This window comes from Pongo pygmaeus, chromosome 6, assembly GCF_028885625.2.
Source record: "Pongo pygmaeus isolate AG05252 chromosome 6, NHGRI_mPonPyg2-v2.0_pri, whole genome shotgun sequence".
Classification (NCBI taxonomy): Eukaryota; Metazoa; Chordata; class Mammalia; order Primates; family Hominidae; genus Pongo; species Pongo pygmaeus.
The window spans coordinates 372296-385203 of NC_072379.2; the positions used below are offsets into that span (position 1 = coordinate 372296).

Sequence of the window (12908 nt, forward strand, 5' to 3'; positions counted from 1 at the left end):
ACAGCTGTCAGGTGCAGACCGTTATCTCATAAAACCCAAGGCGGCCTATTAGACGCACCTGGGTGAACACGGGGGGCTGTGGCTGCATGAAGGCCAACCTCAGACATGAAAGGCGTCTGGTCAGGGCCATGCTTCCATCTCCCTCCTGTGGACTTTGTTTCCCCAACTAAACATTCATTTCCTGGAGGGCAAGGACTGAGCCTTACACTTCTTCCAACACCTGAAGGGCCCAGCGCACAGTAGGCATCCAACACACCCTAGGGGCCCAGCGCACAGTAGGTGCTCAACACACTCAAAGGGCCCAGCACACAGCAGGAGCTCAACACACCTGAGGGGTCCAGCACACAGTAGGTGCTCAACACACCTGAGGGGTCCAGCACACAGTAGGTGCTCAACACACCTGAGGGGTCCAGCACACAGTAGGTGCTCAACACACCCAAATGGCCCAGTGCACAGTAGGTGCTCAACACACCCGAGGGGCCCAGCGCACAGTAGGTGCTCAACACACCCAAATGGCCCAGCGCACAGTAGGTGCTCAACACACCCGAGGGGCCCAGCGCACAGTAGGCCTCCAACACACTCAAAGGGCCCAGCGCACAGTAGGTGCTCAACACACCCAAATGGCCCAGCGCACAGTAGGTGCTCAACACACCCGAGGGGCCCAGCGCACAGTAGGCCTCCAACACACCCAAATGGCCCAGCGCACAGTAGGTGCTCAACACACCTGAAGGGTCCAGCACACAGTAGGTGCTCAACACACCCAAATGGCCCAGTGCACAGTAGGTGCTCAACACACCCGAGGGGCCCAGCGCACAGTAGGCCTCCAACACACTCAAAGGGCCCAGCACACAGTAGGTGCTCAACACACCCAAATGGCCCAGCACACAGCAGGAACTCAACACACCCGAGGGGCCCAGCGCACAGTAGGTGCCCAAGACAAAACCAGATGTTGCCTGGGGCAGGTGACTGCACAGGGCCTGTGAGGGGTTTGGGAGCCTCCCTTGGAGAGTGACAGTCCTGTAGGAGCAAAGGTCAAGGGTGCTGAGCTCTCCCTGTCCTCTGTGTCCTGAGTCGCCACACCCTCCCTCCCAGGTATCTGGAGGACAAAGCGCCAAGGCCAACATCTCAGTCGAAACCACAAGTCCCTTATTCTCTGGGTGGTTCAGTCAGATGAGCCTCAGTTTCCTCCCTTGTGAAACGGGCACACGGACCTCACAGGGTCACGGTGCGAAATCAATTCACAGAGCTGGACATCACGACTCTGGTGTCTGGGGAGGGCGTCCCTCCGCGTGTACCCAAGAGCCTCCATTCTGAGCCCTGTTACCAGGAGGATGCAGAGGTGGGGCGGTGGTGGGCGACCCTCCCTCTCCTCCTTCCTCCTGGTGGGCGACCCTCCCTCTCCTCTTCCCTGGAAGACCAGGTCAAGCCTCAGGGGCCCAGATGCCTTTGAGATCATGAAGGAACAGCCCCACCAGCCAGGCAAGAGGGAAAAGCAGCAAATGAGCCAAATCCACTTCTTGCTTTGGGAGCCGGGTGTGCCTTCAGCAACAGCCTCCCTCTGCCGCATGGGCTCTGATCCGATGCAGGCTACAGGCAGCTACGATGGACCAGGCCTTCCCACCTCACGGGCAGCCCTTCACTGCCTCTCCACGGAGAGCCCTTGAGGCAGGATCAATACACCCTGTGCAGAAGAGACACTGGGCCCTCCCGGCCACACATCCACCCCACACATCCACCCCGTGCACGCTGGGCCCGCCCAGCCACACGCAGCAGACACTGGGCCTGGACGGGACCCCAGCAAAGCGACTCTGCTCCCTGTGTTCCCCTGTGTGCTGCTCGGGCGGCCAGAACGCCGGGCTCCGGAGAAAGTGTGAGCCGCACTCAGGACAGCCATCCTCACGGGCCTGTGCGTCAGTGGGCTCAGAGATGACCCAACGGAGGCCGCGTGCAGTGGCTCACACCTGTAATCCCAGCGTTTTGGGAGGCCGAGGCGGGAGCATGGCTTGAGCCCAGGACTTCGTGACCAGCCTGGGCAACATGGCGAGCCCCTGTCTCTATAAAAAATTTAAAAATTAGCCGGGTGTGGTGGTGTACACATGTAGTTGCAACTACTTGGGAGGCTGAGGCAGGAGGATGGCTTGAGCCCAGGAGTTTGAGACTGCAGTGAGCCGCGATCGCACCACTGTACTCCAGCCTGGACGACAGAGTGAGACCCTAACACACCCCCACCCCCCACCGCCAAAAAAGGAAAGAAATACTCCGAGGGCAACCATGACCGAGCTTGTAGTCCAAGTCCAAGCAGCCCTGTCCACGCTCACACCAGCGCTTGACCCCCTGGGCGTCAGGACCGCAGCCAGTGCCTCTCACCCAGACTCTGTACTCCACCCTTGGAGAGTGGGACAGGGCTGGGCAGAGACCCCCTTCCCTTCCCCACTGTGAGGCCTCCAGCAAGCCCTATTCCCTCCCCAAGATGGCCCCGTCCTCTGCAGGAAAAGCTTCTCCACGTGCTGCCCTAACACGTCGTCTTTAACCGACGGTCAGCCCCAGAAGGTGCCGGACACCACCTGGGCACCACCAGCCCACAGATAGACATCTGCGTCTCTCTTCTCCCCGGGGCAGAGAGGCCAAACCTGCCCCAGCTTCCTCCTCACCCAGCCGCCAAGTTGGGGCTTAGGGGCAAGGATTCCAGAAGCACTAACAGAGCCAGAAACCATTCTTCAAGTCAACAAATCACCCCCTTCCCCCACCTCCACCGCCGTTTTTAATGGTTAACCAGCACAATAAAAACAGCGATAATAGGTTTCTGATCCCTTATCGCCGTCACACCGAGGAGGCTGCCGAGGCTACAAGTGCCCCCTCCGGGCCGGACCGCAGGCTGGACGCCCCTTTCGTCTGCAGCCAAGCAGCTCAAAGGGGAGAGTGTTTCCAAACCAAGCCCTTTCCAGTGCAAATTTTGCAGCAAAAATAGAAAAGGAAATTCTTAATCTGCTGTTTCATGTGTGACAAGCGGTTCTGTGGTGGGACAGCGGCCCCAAGAATGCCCTGCCGCTGTATCTGAGGCCTTCCCCACACAAGTAAGGCTGCATCGCCCAGGCCTTTTGTGCTCTGTGACCAGTGGGCCGGGGCTTTGTTGTGGGGACCCGAGACTGGGCCGGGCTGCCCCATTCCACCGGCCTTTGATCTGAGTTTGGCACCGTGAATGTGGCCGACCGCCTATCCGGGCATCGCTGGAGCCTGGTTCCCCACCACACAGCTTCGTCAGACTTTGAGAGGACTGTGCAGGGAGCTCAGCCTGGACGCAGAGGCCGCACCTGCAGCTGACAGCGAGGGAAAGTCGAGGAGGGTTTAAAGCAAAGTCCAGACTCGCAGAAGTCCCGCGGGGGACCTTGGGCGGTGGAGCCTGCTCCGTGCACCCTTCCACCTTTTATCTCCTAGAAGGGCCTGGGACTTGTGAACACACTTTACCAAAAACCCATAAAGGAAGAAAAGAAGCGGGGGAGGGAGAGAGAGAGAGAAAAGAAAGAAGAGAAGAGAGGAGAAGGGAAGGGAAGGGAAGGGCAGGAGGGAAAGGGAGGGAGGGAGGGAGTGAAAAAAGAAGAAAAAGAAAAGAAGGAAGGAGAGAAAGGGAGAGAGACACAGAGGGAAAGAAGGAAGGGAGGGAGGAAGGGAGGAAAGAAGAAAAAAAGAAAGAAGGAGAAAGAGACAGAGGGAAGGAAGGAAGGGAAGGAGAAAGGAGGGTGGAGGAGGGAGGGAGGGAGGGAGGGAAGGAAAGAGTTCAGAAAAACAGTTCCGACTGACGCTCTCTGAAGTTTTAAGAACCTGGCCTCTGTTATGTGACAGCGCCAAGGGCATGAATTGAGGGAGTTGGTGAATGAATGAGCTGAGCCAGCCGTGTTCCTCCCCCGCCGTGTTCCTCTCCCTCTTCCAGGGAACAGCAGGGCCAGCGGGGGGGACCCCCTCTCCAGTTGGGAGGCCTCAGAGGTTCTTCTTTCCCCTTAAAAGGCCTGTCTCCATGGAATGCCTGCTTCCCAGTGGAACCAGCTGCTGCTTCCCAGTGCAAAAACTCACCCGGGGGCCTGGGGTGCTTCTCACAAACACTGTCTCAGAAAAGCAATGGCAGGGTTCCGGGCCTCGCACCTCAGGCCACTGCCACCGCGGCAACTGCCTCTTTCCTCGCATGCTCGGTGGAGAGCTGGACCTGCAGGCCGACGGAGGGAGCCCTGAACACGCCCCCTCGCTCTCTCACCATCCCCTGCCCCAAATGCAGTGAATCTCTCCTGTAGTCTCAGATTCACCGTCTCCACTCAGAGTCACTAATTCTAGAGACAAGGACGGCCTTGTTCCAGCTGGAACGCACAAGGGATGGGAAGGTGAATGGGGTGGGAAGGGTGCGTGGGCCCTGCCGCTTGGCTCGTGGGCAGCCCTCTGTGCTGGGGGTCACGTGGGGTCCACAGCCGCCCGTGAAGGAGCCTCCCCTGATGGAGGAGACCCGAGCCCAGACCGCTGAGTGAGCCCTGAGGTGTGGAGCTTGCAGGAGCCCACAGGGGTAGGACGTCTCGCAAAGGGTGTGGGGTCCGTGTCGGCACCCACGCCACCACCGGACCAGCTGGGAGATCCCAGGCTCAGAGGCAGCCTCTGCCCCAGCGTCTCCTGTGCAGCTGGAGAGAGCCAGGTCCTCACTTGGGGACCGAGCCGGCCTCAGCTGAGACAGGCCCTTCTGCCCCTAGGCCTGCCTCTCACAGCCCAGCTGCCCATCACAGCTTCATGTTCTGGGTGGGCCGCTCGACCTCTCTGACCCCCAGTGACCCACACCCAAGCTCCGTTTTGGCTAAAGGTGCTGAGATTCTAACCCTGCGGTCTGCGAGGCCCACGGCCCGGAAGCTTGGAACCCGTAGCGTTAAGACCTGAGCCTGCTCGGGACTTTCGAAGCTCCACGGGGGCCTCAGCCTGCACCGCGTGCATCTGGGGAGGGGGACGAGCAGAGCTCGCCGGTCTCACAGATGGGGAGACTGAGGACGGGATGCTGGAGCCAGAGGAAGGCGCCAGAAGTCCCTGGAAGCAGCAGGGCCTGTGCGTCCCTCCCCAGGGCAGATGCTCCTGAAAAGACGCGGCTGCAGAGCGGGAACCGGCAGCGCCCGGAGAGAGACCGGAGCGACTTGATTAAGACCACGAAGGCCACTGTCAGTTCACTGACTGTCCCAGCGCCCGGACCACGGAAATCACCTCCTCGGGCCGTGGGGAAAAACACAGCCCCCGGGGGCGGTGGGCGGGGCCGCTTTGCATCTTCTCCCTTGGAGGGGCCTAGCCCTGAGAAGAGAAGCCAGGGGCGTCCCCGAGGATGGGCGAACGGGCCACCGGCTGTGACAGAGGTGGAGCGGGGCCAACGCTGGGACCCAGCAGAGACGCGGCCGGCAGCTGCCCCGAGAGAGCGCGTCCTCCAGGGAAGAGCGCGTGGGGCTTCCGGCACACACCCTTCCTTTCCTGACCTCACACCTCGCACCTCTGATAGCTCTTCCCTCCTCAAGAGCCGTCCGTGGCTCCCACCGGCTGCCAGCTCAAGTCCCAGCGTCTTCCCAGAGGAAGCAGCATTTACACAGGGCCTCAGAGCAGGGGAGGAGGGAGGACACCGGGCAGGGTGTGGGGACCCTGCACACAGACCCGAAGGAGTGGACGTGCGTGGCCAGTGCGGCAGGAGGGGGGGTGTGAGGACGGAGGAGAGGGCGGCCCCCCGAGGAGCTGGCAAGCTCCATCCTCTCCTGAGGGGACTTGGTGGCTCGGGAAGACCCCTGGGAGTGAGTAGCCCTGGTGGCCGGCGCCCCGGAGACAGGCTACCTGGCCAGTGGCTGCTCAGGAAGATGTGCTGCTTTCTCTCCCGCTGGAAATGGAAGGAGGGGAGGGCGGGGATGGGGGAGCTGCAGAACGGGGGCCCAGTGAGGGCTGAGAATGGCAGGAAGGCTGAGGGCGGGTGGCGGCTTGCTGAGGCTGGAGGGGCTGCCTGGCCGGGCATTTGCCGTGCAAGTCGGGACGTGCAGCCACCGGCAGCCTCCCCTCAGCCCCCGACTCACAGCCGCAGGCCCCGGCCCACCCCGGGCCCCGCCTGCCCCCGCTCCTGACTGTTCTGGGATTCCTGGCTTCACGTCCACGCTCCACTGTCTCCTGCACTGTCCTCGCGGCAGGTCTGGGCCTGTGCGCTGGCGACTCGGGCCCGCGGTCTGATGTCTGCTCCGTGACCAGCCCGGCCCAGGCTGTGGGGACAGAGGGGCACTTCTGCGGCCCGGAGGGCATGAGACACAGGCTGGCCCCCAGGGAACAGCCAGACGGTGGGTGGAGACGGGGTGTGTGCCCCCCAGCAGGAGAGCAGGCACCGGGGTGGGCTCATGGCTGGGAGCCCCGTCCTCGGGTGGCCTCTGGGCTGGGCGTCTTTGGGTGGGTGTCTTTGCTGGATCCGTCAACCCTACCTGAAGTCGGGGTTTCTGAGGCCTGAGACCCAGGCCCCGAGGTGCAAGGGTGGCGGGCGGGGCGGCAGCTCCCGGCGGACACACCCAGGGCGTCCTACAATGCGTTTGAACGTTCATCACAGCATTCGCCTCTCTGGGCCTCAGTTTCCTCCTCTGTGACAGCCGCATTTCCAGGAAGGCAGAGGACCTTGAGGCCAGGGTCTCGGACGGGGAAAGCGTGTGGCCCCCTGTGCCCGTGGGAGAGGCCGTCGTCGTCACAGGTCCCACGTCAGGAAAATAAACCAGCGCTGACCACCCAGGGCTTGAGGCCGGCCCACCCTGCGCGTGGCAGAGGACGAGGCAGCCGGGGCGGCCTGGGCAGTGGATGGCAGGGGGTAGGTGGAGGCTCTGCTGGGAAGGGCACGGCAGGACCCGGGCAGGCAGCCCCGCCCACTCCCACCCTCAGGGCAGGGACCTGACTTGGCACCGGGGGGCCTTAGGGGCGGGAGACCAAGGGCTTCTGAAACCGGGGCCAGGGCGGGACGGCCTTCTCCAGGGAGCAGGAAACAGATGGGCTGACCAGGGCGGCCTAGGCCCCCAGAGCAGGTAACCAGCCTCTGCAGAGAGGGAGTCGGGGGCTGGAAGTGTGGTTGACCTGGCGCCCCCGTCACAGCCCCACCCAGGCCCGGCGAGGCCACCTCCGACCTAGCCACACCCCAGGTGCCCCCGTCAGCACGGTGAGGACAGCAAGTCTGAGTCCAGGCACAAAAGAAGCCGAGGGGAGCAGAGCCGGGTAGGCGGCTGGGGCTCCTCTCTCTGCTGGGCTCAGCAGAGAGCACGAGTGTGAGGCTTCCGTCCGCACTCCGCCCACCCCAGCCTGACCCTCATGCCGGCTGACCAGAGCGTCAGGAAGCGGGAGAGAATCTCTGCGGGCTCAGCCAGGCCAGGGAAAGGTGACTGTCCACAGCAGGAAAGACCTGCCCCTTCCTGTCCGCCAGGTGTGGACCTGGCCCTGCTCCTGGCATTGGGTACTGGGCAGAATCCCAGAGGTTAGAGCAGCTCACACCCCTCTCGGTGGGACACCCGGCTGTGAACCTCACTCACAGCCCTGAGGCCTTGGGCCAGCGACTCACTTTCCTAGGGCCTCAGTTTGCTTCTTTCTTCTGAGACAAGATCTCCCTCTGTTGCCCAGGCTACAGTGCAGGGGTGTGATCTCGGCTCACTGCAGCCTGGAACTCACAGGCTCAAATGATCCTCCTGCCTCAGCCTCCTGGGTAGCTGGGACCACAGGCGTGCACCCCATGCCCGGCTAACGTTTTTATTTTTTGTAGAGACGGATCTCCCTGTGCTGCCCCGGCTGGTCTTGCACTCCTGGACTCAAGCGATCCTCCCTCCTTGGTCTCCTAAAGTCCCGGGATTACAGGTTCTAGCCACCATGCCCGGCCGGGCCTCAGTTTTCTTATCTGTGAAATGGGAAGACAATAATAGCCACCTCCTAAATCACTGGGAACAGTAAACCAGGAAATCCTCACTGCTCGGAACACAGAAAACAATGAATAGCAACAATTATCTTCATCATTAATTTATTTTTCATTCATGAAGAAGCCCGTGGGGTACAACTGAGTTAGAGACACAGGACGCTGGTGTTCAGGGACAGCCACGAGTCCCTGCGAGGTGCCGGCAGTGCCAGCTCCTGAACCCGGCCACCTGAGGTCACTCACACGTCCCGGGAGCTGACAAGCCCAGCCCCAGTGCGTGGCGGCCCAGGGCCGAGGGTGTGGAGGTTGCCCCGTCTACGCCCATTTCACAATTGTGGGACTGCTCCACACCTGGGGTCTCAACAGACCCCCACATCAGTCCTAGCGTAGAGAACCGAGGACGTCCTCCTTGCAGATGACAACCCCAAGGCCGAGAGCAGGGAAGGGCCCTGGTCACCCAGCCAGGCCAGCAGAGCTGCGGCTGGACCACGCCGGGTGAGAGCCTCCCCCACCTGGATGCCAGGGTCTGACCCACAGCCTGTCGCCGCTCTCAGGCTGCCTCTGTGCTTGCCACGGAGCAGGATCCTCACACTCCCTCCCACCCAACAGCCCCGCAGGCGCCAGGACCCCCAGGCCTGGGGTGTATCTTCTCCAAGAGAAGCTCCCAACCGCCCCTCTGTAGGTCCCAGGCTACTGCCACCGCGGGCTCCTTCCCCGGGTCGCACGGGTCTCTGGGGGCAACTCCTCTCGGTGTGTGGCCTGACAGGGAGAGCTCCTTCATAGCAAAGCAGTGGGTGGGACCGGGTCCCGCCGACCAAGGCCACTGTCCCAAGGCCGCCTCTGGACACTACAAGCTGTACTGCGCGGAGGACGAGGCCGGCCCAGGACCAGGGAGGCTCAGGTGCGGCTCCTCAGGTGCAGGACACTGGGCAGCAGGTCTGGGGAGGACACAGAGCTCGGAGGACTTGGCTGTGGGCAGCCAGGCACTGCCCGAGCTTCCTGCTTTCACAGCCCTCGGCTGTCCACGTCCTGCCTGCTCAAAGTCCAGGGCGGGACCTCTTGTCACAGACTCTTCTGGAGCTGCCCCGGAGGGGAGGGGCCCCCCACAGGACTCCTGCCCCATGCCGGCACCTCCATCCGCTTCTCTGAGCCTCGTCCACTCATCTGTGAAGTGGGCGTAACTGTGGCACCTGCTCAGGCCGCCTGGAGACCAGGAGGCGAGGGGTGAGGGCCTCACGTGGCTCCCAGGGGAGGGGCTGCCCCAGAAGGGCTCATTTCCTCCCTGGAGGCTGGGCCACCTGCACTTGAGTTTCCCAGTCTGTAACGTGAGGACGCGGCTCTGGCTCACAGCAGACTGGAGACTGGGGCCAGCTGGGTGCTGGGCGTGCATTGCAGGCGCCGTCCGACACCTTGGAGGCGTCCTCCTGGCTTTGGTTCTAGTCTCTCCAAGGCGAATCGCTCCAAGGACCCAGCCCAGCCCAAGGGGAAGGCGCATTGTCCCGAGACTGGCCTGGGCCGGGGAGGGGAGGAAGCGGGTGGGGGTGGCCCCTGCTGGGAGCCCCTCTCTGGGGTCGTGGCCTGGGCGGGGGCCAGTGTCCTGCCGTCTTGGACCCTGGGCTGAGATAAGCATCGTAGGAAAGTGTGGCTCAGCAGGAAGGAGCTGAGCACAGTGAGAGCTGCAGGAACTTCCGGGAATTGGAGAGGGAAGTGTGGGGAGAGGAGGCTGCGGCAGGTGCCTCTGGGGTGGTTTCCAGGCAGGCGAGGAGCTGCTCTGGTGGCCCCCCCGGATGATCCACCCCCAGGTCAGCACGACTCTGGGCTCTGGTCGCCCCTCCCTCCTCAAGGGTTTATTCCACGTGCCCCACGGCCCGCCCCGCTCTGCGCAAATTTTCCCGTCTTATAAGGTCGCTGGGTCCACCCTGCTCCTGTGACCACGTCTAAACAGCTGCGACAACCCTGCTTCCAAATATGGCCACACACTGAGGCCCCAGATGTTAGGGCTCCACACGTGGATTTGGGGAGACAGGAGTTGGCCTATAACAGGTTCTTGTGCAGAAGGGGAGGTGATGGAGGTGGCTTCTAGTCCCAGGATCCTCAATGCTCAGAACGGAGAGTGGCAGGCAAGGGGCCTGGTCTGGAAAACTGATCCCCAGCAAAGCCTCCTGCTGAGTGATGCCTTCGTGCAGGTGCAGCTTGGACAGAGAGAGGGAGAGGAGGGGACAGGGGGACAGAGGGAGGGAGGGAGGGGACAGGAGGACAGAGGGAGGGAGGGGAGGGGAGGGGACAGAGGGAGGGAGGAGAGGGGACAGGAGGACAGAGGGAGGGGAGGGGAGGGGACAGAAGGACAGAGGGAGGGGAGGGGACAGGAGGACAGAGGGAGGGAGGGGAGGGGACAGAAGGACAGAGGGAGGGAGGGGAGGGGGCAGGTGGACAGAGGGAGGGAGGGGAGGGGACTGGAGCAAACAGCAGGTGGTGAGCTCCTGGGTCAGACACAGCCAATTACCAGACACACGGGACAATCCCACAGCCACTTGGGACCCCAGCCCTCTCCCCGGGAGAGTCAGGGAGGGAAATTCACCCGCCTGCCCCTTCTCATCTCCCAGGTCCCGCTGGTGACTGTGGCCCATGGGATGTCAGCTCTGCAAACCTGCAGCAGCGTCACTCAGCCCTCTGAGCAAGGCCTGGGAGGCAGCGTCCCTGTGGATTCGGCATCTGCAGAGACTGCACCATGAACAGCGTTCACTCAGGCGGCAGGTGATGGCCAGGACTCCCTAAGACAGGGGACGCAGAAGGAAGGGGCAGCAGGCTGTGCCCTGGGGGGATCACACTCCCCTGCTCACAGCTCAGGGGAGCTGGGGGTGGGTGCTGGATCCCCGGAGGCAGCAGGAGGCCCCTGCCTTCAGCCCAGAGTGAGCCTCCCCTTTGTCCCGCCTCCCATCAGCTTGAAGCTGCCTCAGTTTCCCTCCCTCCTGGCCCTCATGAACCTCCTGGTGGGTCCAGGGCTTTGGCCAGCAGAGCTAGTGCATGAAGTGTGGAGATGCGGGATGGCATTGCCGCCGGCAGGGGCCCCACAAGCCTGCATGCATGCTGTGTAGACTGATGAGCCGTTCACGGCACTGGCTCAAACCACCCAGAGGGGAGTGGGGGATGCCCACAGGTGGGGACACTGAGGCACTGAGAAGGGACCTACCCAGGGTCCTGCCTAAAAAGAGACATCAGGAGACGCCTGGCACAGACAAGACTCATTTCTCCGGGCGCCTCCCACTAAGCCCTGCTATAAATCCAGGAAACTGCACGCACAGTGGACAGAAAATTCCAAAGCATGCAAGTGGTCAGGGCCCAGGTGGAAGAGACAGCCGGGTGACAGGAAGGAGGAGACCCAGGCTGGGCATTTCCTGACTCCCAGCCTAGCAAGAAAAGGTAGCTGGGGGGGGGGGCCCATTCCTCTGCCAGGTGCAACAGGGGACTGGAGCAGGGGGCTCGGCACAGCAAACCACACCCGGAAAGCCCCTTGGTCCCCATGGGCCTGAGACCCTCCTCCCCACCAAGAAGTACAGGTGGCGTTGGCAGGGGAATGCCACAGCATGCTGGCTCGGCACAGGAAGTGGCCATGGGGTAGAAACTTCCTTCCCCAGCTAGAGCTGCCACATGGCCTGGGAAACCCCTGGCCCCTCAGGAAGCACCAGTGGAAACTCTGCCAGCACCAGATCAACCAAGGATACCCAGACGGCACCACCCATCCCAAAGAGTAAAAATGTCAGGAACTACAGCTCATGACACCAGCCAGGACCTGGTGCCAACCTACAGGGCGGTGGCCTAGGAAAATAAAGTACGTCCACAGGACTCAGAGTCTCTAAGCAGGGCCAAAATGCCCAGCATACAAGCAAAAGCTGCTCATCACAGCAAAAGCCGGGGGACACACACGTGAATGAGAAAAGACGATGAATGACACCAGTGCCAGGACCAGCTCAAGGCTGAGGACACGACCAGGAAGCCAGGGTTGCCACCACAGGGCACCATGACAAAGCAATGCACTCTCCAGAAACAAATGAAGTAGAAGACCTCAGCAAAGACACAGAAGTTATCAGAAAGAACCAAAGGGAATACACAGAGCTAACAATTACAAACACAGAAACAAAACTCTCAAGATGGACTCAGTAGTAAAGTGAAGATGGCAGAGGACACAGCCAGTGAACCTGAGGACACAGCAGAAGAATGGGCCCAATAGGAACCATGGAGAGAGAAAAGGAGGGAGGAAAGGAGGAGGGAGGAAGGAAGGGAGGAAGAGAGGGAGGGAGAAAGGAGAGGAAAAAGGGAGAAGTGAGGGAGGGAGGGAAGGAGGAGGGAACAGAGGAAGAAAAAATGAACAGAGCTTCAGGAACCAGTAGAACAATAACAAAAGACCCACCCGATTTTCAGGAAGAGAATAGGACTGACTGAGGATTTGAGTAAGAAATAACTGAATACTTCTCAAATGTGGTGAAAAACATAAACTCACAGAATGAGTGAAAATAAAAATACATCAAAATATGTGGTATGAAACAGAGCTTAGAGGGAAATTTATAGTACCAAATACTTAACATTAGAAAAGAGAAAACATTGCAAATCAATCATCTAAGTTTTTGCCTCAGGAAACTAGAGAAAGAAGAGCAAAATAAATGAGAAGCTGGTAGAAGGAAGGAAATGATAAAAGACAGAAATTAATGAAACTGAAAACAAGAAAACAACAGAGAAAATCAATCAGCATAAATTGGTTCTTTGAAAATCTGTAAAATTGATAAACCACTAGAAAGACTGACAAAAATAAAAAGAAGACACAAATCACCAATGTCAGAGATAAAACAGGCGGTATCACTACAAATCCTGTGGTCATTAAAAGGATCATAAGAAAATACTATGAATAACTTTATACTCATGGGTTTGACAGCTTAGAAGAAATGGACCAATTCTTTAAAAATATAAGCCATCAAAACTCAACCAAGATGAAATAGAT

General features: G+C 60.4%; 1 long non-coding RNA gene across 1 annotated transcript; it reads left to right on the forward strand.

The window, feature by feature from the left end:
• The first annotated feature begins 9020 nt into the window (after positions 1-9020).
• Positions 9021-12554, forward strand: LOC129041415 (uncharacterized). Its single transcript, XR_008503863.1, has 3 exons — positions 9021-9139; positions 10005-10101; positions 10519-12554. It is a non-coding gene; the product is annotated as an uncharacterized LOC129041415 (long non-coding RNA).
• The last annotated feature ends 354 nt before the right edge of the window (positions 12555-12908 follow it).